Here is a 5,815-nt window from a genome sequence, read left to right on the forward strand (position 1 = left end):
TTGACAACCTGGCCCTCTACACCAGTCATTTTCATTACGTTGTGTTTTACTTTGTTTATTTTTACTGAAATGCTCTTTTACTTGCATGTCACTTTCATGTAATCACTTTTGTTTGGCGCTCTTTGCCCTTAGTCGGCCTTGTGCCATTAAATTATAAACATCATCATCATTTTACCTGCACCCCAAATTATGCATAGGGATAGCTAAGGGTAAATCTTTGTAGTGACTAGTTAAATGAGACAATAAAAGAGGACCATTTGTTCTGCTGCAATTAATAAAACATGTACGACCCAGAAGAGCAAGAGCGTTTAGCAACTACCGTGAACAGCACATTGCTTTTGCAGGGCAACAGCAAAACTTATATCATAGTAAATTCACCATCAAAAGGTATGTGCCATTTTAAATAACAAGGGTAAAAAGCAAGCACAGTATTACCATACGTCTGTAGTATGCAGCAGTGCACCCTGCTCCAGTCAGGCTCCGGTGTGGCCCCTCCATTCAGAAGACTTCTAACGTCTTTCATCCGGGGCGGCCACAAGCAGCCGTCTCCAGTAATCCACTTCTTATGCACGATTGCAATGTCATTGTTTTCCTCGAAAAATTTCACGAGGACATACACCCCCTTAGTTAAGAGAAAAACAAGTAGGTTTATTATTTACAAAGGACAATATGACTGGCAGTGACAAAGAAACACATTTAAAAACAAGTAGCTATCTTGTATGTAAAACATGAAAAACAACAGTTTCGCGCTTAAAAACAAGCTTCACACATTTTTGCTCAACACTTTCGAGTGGCCAAAATCTCAAGTTGGACAGTTGTGAAACAACATGAATCCCAAGCATTTATGATGGACGGGGAGGAATATAGGTCTTGGCGCTGTAGGAACTTCCTCCCTATGATACAAGGTGCCTTTGATGGCAGATGTGCAATGTTCTCAATGACTACCACGGACCCATCAGCTAGCACGCAACAGCTGTTCTTCTTTCCAGCATCAAAAACAACATTGCCTGGTAGCTTAATTTTCTCAAACTGCTGCCCTTGACAAGGGCCTATTAGTGGCCACGGTTGTGTGGTCCACTAAAAAGTGGCCTGTCGTCCACTTTTACAGCGTTCTCGAACAATGGTGCTTGTTCTGCCAGTCTGTTGCAGAGCTGTTCAAGTGGGAACTTTGGTTTTCGGACCATCTTCTTCAGTGTACTCATGTAGTTTTCGAATGGAAAAGCACTCCATGAATCTAATGGCCCAAGGTGCTGAACGTCGGCTACAAGATTACTGAGCTCATGCACATTATGCGACACATGATGCTGGCCATAGATAGCAGCAAAGCGTAGCACAAAAATGTCAAGAAGCTGTCCAGCATACTGAACCTCACTTGGTGTGACACTAGGCATCGAAAGCAGGCAGATTGCCACATGCAACATAAGAAAATGTTGAAACATGTCATCAGGAAGAAGGGACGATAACAACACTTGTCCCCCGTACAACAGGAAAAACCGAAATTCTGTGGCCTTCCACCTGTCTAGCTCTGCTAGGCTGCGTGGTTTTCGGTTGAACTCGAATGGGACGAACTGTGCATAGCAAAATTGCGCTTTGAAAGTGCTAAGCGCACTTTCCTGACAAGCCTCACTTTCTTTGCCCCATGAAACCACAGCACGATCAACTTATGCACGAGACCCAAGCAGACAAGGTGCATGTAATCCAGAGGCACATCTTTCACGAGATCTATAGGAAGTGCTGCTAGAATAGTACGCCCAGTGTGGTGCTGCCACTGTGTTTTGCGCCGAACGGAGCGGTCTGTCCTCAATGCACATTTTGCGCCAGGAAAGCAGACCCTTTTCTTTCTCTAACGGCCTTTGATGGTGCACTCCGAGCAATACATAGCACGAAAGCTTTCGCCGGCGCATCACAAACTAGGGCATTCAGCCGTACGGGAATCCTCGCCGTTCCAACAACAATGCCAGAAGTACCAAGAGTGTTCAGTTCTTCAACAAACTTACGCATGAACTTGTTCGCATCAGTGGGCTTGCTGTAGCTGAAAAATGCACCGATGACAAATGGTGCAGCACCTTTCAAGTTCTTCACAAGACCAAGAATAAGCCAAAAATGTCCCTTCGAGCTCTTCGAGATGGGGAGGCCATCAACATTGACGTTGATGACAAGTTCTGTAGGCAGCTCTTCGCAGCTCTGCAGCGCTTTCCGTAGACCTGCCTCCAAGCCAAAGGGATGGAACTTCCCTCCTGCCATGGTCAAAATATGCGTAGACTTTGGAATTTTCAGCAAAGTTCTGGCGGTGGATGGAAGCGATGCAAGGCATTTGTGCTTGCGGAGCACTCCGAGCAACGATGTGACTGCTTTGTGCGAGGACTTGGATTCCAATGCCCATAACTGCAGGCTACGTCGGGAGTCGACAGCATCAACGTCGTGCTGTGCTTCATCATTTGTAACATCAGCCGATGCACACATCTGTTCTAAACGGCCATCCCCTCGACCATGACCAGATTCGCGGTCACCTCGAGAACTCTGCACGCTTACGCAGGCGCTCTCTTCGTTGTCACTTCTTTGTGCACACCGATCATCTCCATATGCGAAGCTTGGTGACGGAACAGGAGCGCTTACGTCTACGGTTAGTGTCGTGCGCGGCACAGAATTTTCACACACACGCTGTCTTTTTGCATGCGGCACACAACTCACTGCCAACACATCCGCTTCTAAGGGTGCAGCGAGCTCTAGACATGCCTCAAGGCGCCGTTTCCTTACGCGGCGAAATTGGCGCTCACCGGTTTCAGCCATGTTTACAATAAGTAATAAATGCGAAGCACTCACCGCTTTGCGAAGTTGCTATGGCGCCAAAAACGAATTCCAGGCTCCAGCGCGCCAAAACGTAAACAGCGCGTAAGCGTAGAGACGTCGGATGGTCTTGGCTTAGAAACAACTTGTCTCCTTGGCGGTTTCTATTTCACGACTTCCAGTGATTCCCAGCACGGAATCACTTCAAAAGCAAAATCTGCAAAACTTCTTTCGTTTACCAGTATAGACACAAGTTAAAATATGCTACATAGAATACGAGAAAGTAAAAAAAATTGCAGAATTCCTTGGGTTTGGGCGAGTTGGTTTTCCATATCGACTTGAAATTTCAGCTTAAACAAAAAACAACGATAGGGCTTAGGATGGAAACACGGACACAGTGCTGACTATCAACTGAGTTTACTGACAAAAAGCGGGAACATATATACATGAAACATTGCACAACATTGGCACAGCGCGACACTGTTTTTTCCGAGATTAGTTAATGGGATAATCGCTAAGCAGTTCCAGTTCTTTCTCTGTCAGCGTCACGGAAGCTGTGCTGGCGCACTTGTTACCTTTCTTGCTGATGGCTACTGCTTCGACGACTTCACGTGCGAGGCGATTGCGTTTCTTTCGAAGCACGTTGATCTCGTCGATGCGCGCCGTGCATTTGGGGCAAGTGCGGCAATGGAAGTCGTATACAGCATCCCATTATCATGCAAAAAAGTCTACGTGGGACAAACCGGAAGGTGCATTAATGACTGGGCACGTTAACATGCCGCCTCACTCAAGACAACGTCATCCGGCCACTTATCATCCCATTGCCGCACTTGCCCCAAATGCACGGCGCGCATCGACCACATCAACGTGCTTCGAAAGAAACGCAATCGCCTCGCACGTGAAGTCGTCAAAGCAGTAGCCATCAGCAAGAAAGGTAAAAAGTGCGTCAGCACAGCTTCTGTGGCGCTGACAGAGAAAGAACTGGAACTGCTTAGCGATTATCCCATTAACTAATCTCGGAAAAAAGAGTGTCGCGCTGTGCCAATGTTGTGCAATGTTTCATGTATATATGTTCCCGATTTTTGTCAGTAAACTCAGTTGATAGTCAGCACTGTGTCCGTATTTCCTTCCTAAGTCCTATCGTTGTTTTTGAAGCTGAAATTTCAAGTCGATAAAAAATTGCGACGGCACAATCGCAAAACTACATAGCAAAACCGAAACTTTCACGGAAACCGGAACCCAAGGGTTTGTTTACATCCGGCATTGCAAATGGCGTCGACCCGCCGTAGGTAATAATAATAATAATAATAATAATCTTATTTGCAAAGTCAGTGTGCCCACCCAGTGGCGTGCACGGCTAGGCAGAAAGGTAGAGACCCTTACGCAGGTGCGCCTGCTAGCCCGCCACTGAGTGGGTAGAGGGAGCGTAAAAGGCGTTGAATAAATAGACAAGGATTGGAAAGAAAAACAAACAAACGAAAAGAAGTCGACAACAGAGACAAAAAGTGACAGCAGAGAGATTGTAGGGACATACACGAAACGCAGGAAGAGAACACGCAAGGACACACAGAGAATAATATAGACTTATAGTACATGGCGGGGCGTGGAGGAGACTAGGAGGCACTTGTCAGAAGGAGGCGTGCATACGAGCGACACAACTCTAGGGATTCCTCTCTGCCACGGGGCAGAGGCTTGCGCTGGCTTGCCGGCAGTGAGAGGAACCCTCGTACAGCAGCGGGAACGAGGGACGTGCTATGCCTAGCAGTTCGTGCACGCATCGGTTGGGGTTGGCCAGTGCGGTTGCTCACGCGCACCTGCGAAGACAGGAAAGTTCCAGACAGAGAGCCATCTAAGACGCGGCACAGGAGGCGAACACGGCCAATGTCCCGGCGGTAGGCCAATTGACGCCACTTAGCAACCACGAGCCTCTCCTCGTAGTGTAGACGGGCTGCAGGACCTGTGGAACGAGGGACTAATGTGTGAGATGCCCTCCTCTGTACACTCTCTATTCGCGCCACGAGGTGCTGCTGTGGTGGTGACCACACCGCGCTACAGTACTCAAGCAGGGGCAGCACAAGTGACGTGTACAGTAGCCGGAAAGCGTGCGGGTCACACTGCTTGGTCACACGGGTGACAAAGCCCAGGGTCCGGCGCGACTTTGCGACGACGCTGGCCACATGGGCGTGGAAGTCTAATGTCTGGACGTACTGCACTCCCAGGATGGTCACGCAGTCGGTCACCGTAACAGCCTCGCCATGCAGGGTGTACTACGGCTTTTGCACTGTGCGGGCGCTGCTAAATCGCATCGTGCAACTTTTGGCGGGGCTGAGCCGGAGGTGGTTGGTGCTGGCCCAGCAGGCAATTTCGTCGAGGTAAGCCTGAAGGCCGTGGCAGGTGGAGGGCGAAACGAGGGGCGCAAGAATAGATGTGTCGTCTGCGTATTGGACGAGCAGGAAATTTTCGTTCCTCGGCATGTCATTTACGTAGATCAGAAACAACGTGGGGCCCAGGACCGATCCTTGTGGCACAACTGATGGCACTGGCATGTCGGCCGAGCGCGCACCGCGGTATACAACTCGTTGGTGCCGGTTGGAGAGAAAACTTGAAGTCCAATTCAGAAGGGTGCCTCGGACACCAGCACTGGACATTTTTTGTATCACGAGAGCAATGTGGAGGGTGTCGAAGGCGTTGCTCAGGTCGAGCTGTACGAGGTCAGTTTCTTTACGGTTGTCGAGCTGGTCGCTTACGAAGTGAGTCAGCGTCGCCAAGGCAGTCTCGCAGCTACGGTTGCGACGGAACCCGTGCTGGGCGTTGGACAAGTAGCTGGTGCGCTCCAGGAAGTCGAGGAGTTGCTCGTTCACAACGCGTTCGAATGTGCGGCAGATGATAGACGTTATTGACACTGGTCGGTAGTGCTGGGGTTCGTCCGTTGGTTTCCCTTTCCCCTTATGGACGATGGCAACTAGTGCTACAGCGTCCTACAGTGCAGTGCCCTTCGGTTCTCTGGCCAGCGGCTTTGGCGTGCACA

General features: G+C 49.2%; 1 pseudogene; it reads right to left on the minus strand.

Moving 5' to 3' along the window:
* Positions 1-845: 845 nt before the first annotated feature.
* On the minus strand, positions 846-3,562 carry LOC144158386 (uncharacterized; annotated as a pseudogene).
* Positions 3,563-5,815: the final 2,253 nt, after the last annotated feature.

The sequence above is a fragment of the Haemaphysalis longicornis genome, unplaced genomic scaffold, assembly GCF_048455015.1.
Source record: "Haemaphysalis longicornis isolate Haplotype H1 unplaced genomic scaffold, Haemaphysalis longicornis Haplotype H1 scaffold_10, whole genome shotgun sequence".
Classification (NCBI taxonomy): Eukaryota; Metazoa; Arthropoda; class Arachnida; order Ixodida; family Ixodidae; genus Haemaphysalis; species Haemaphysalis longicornis.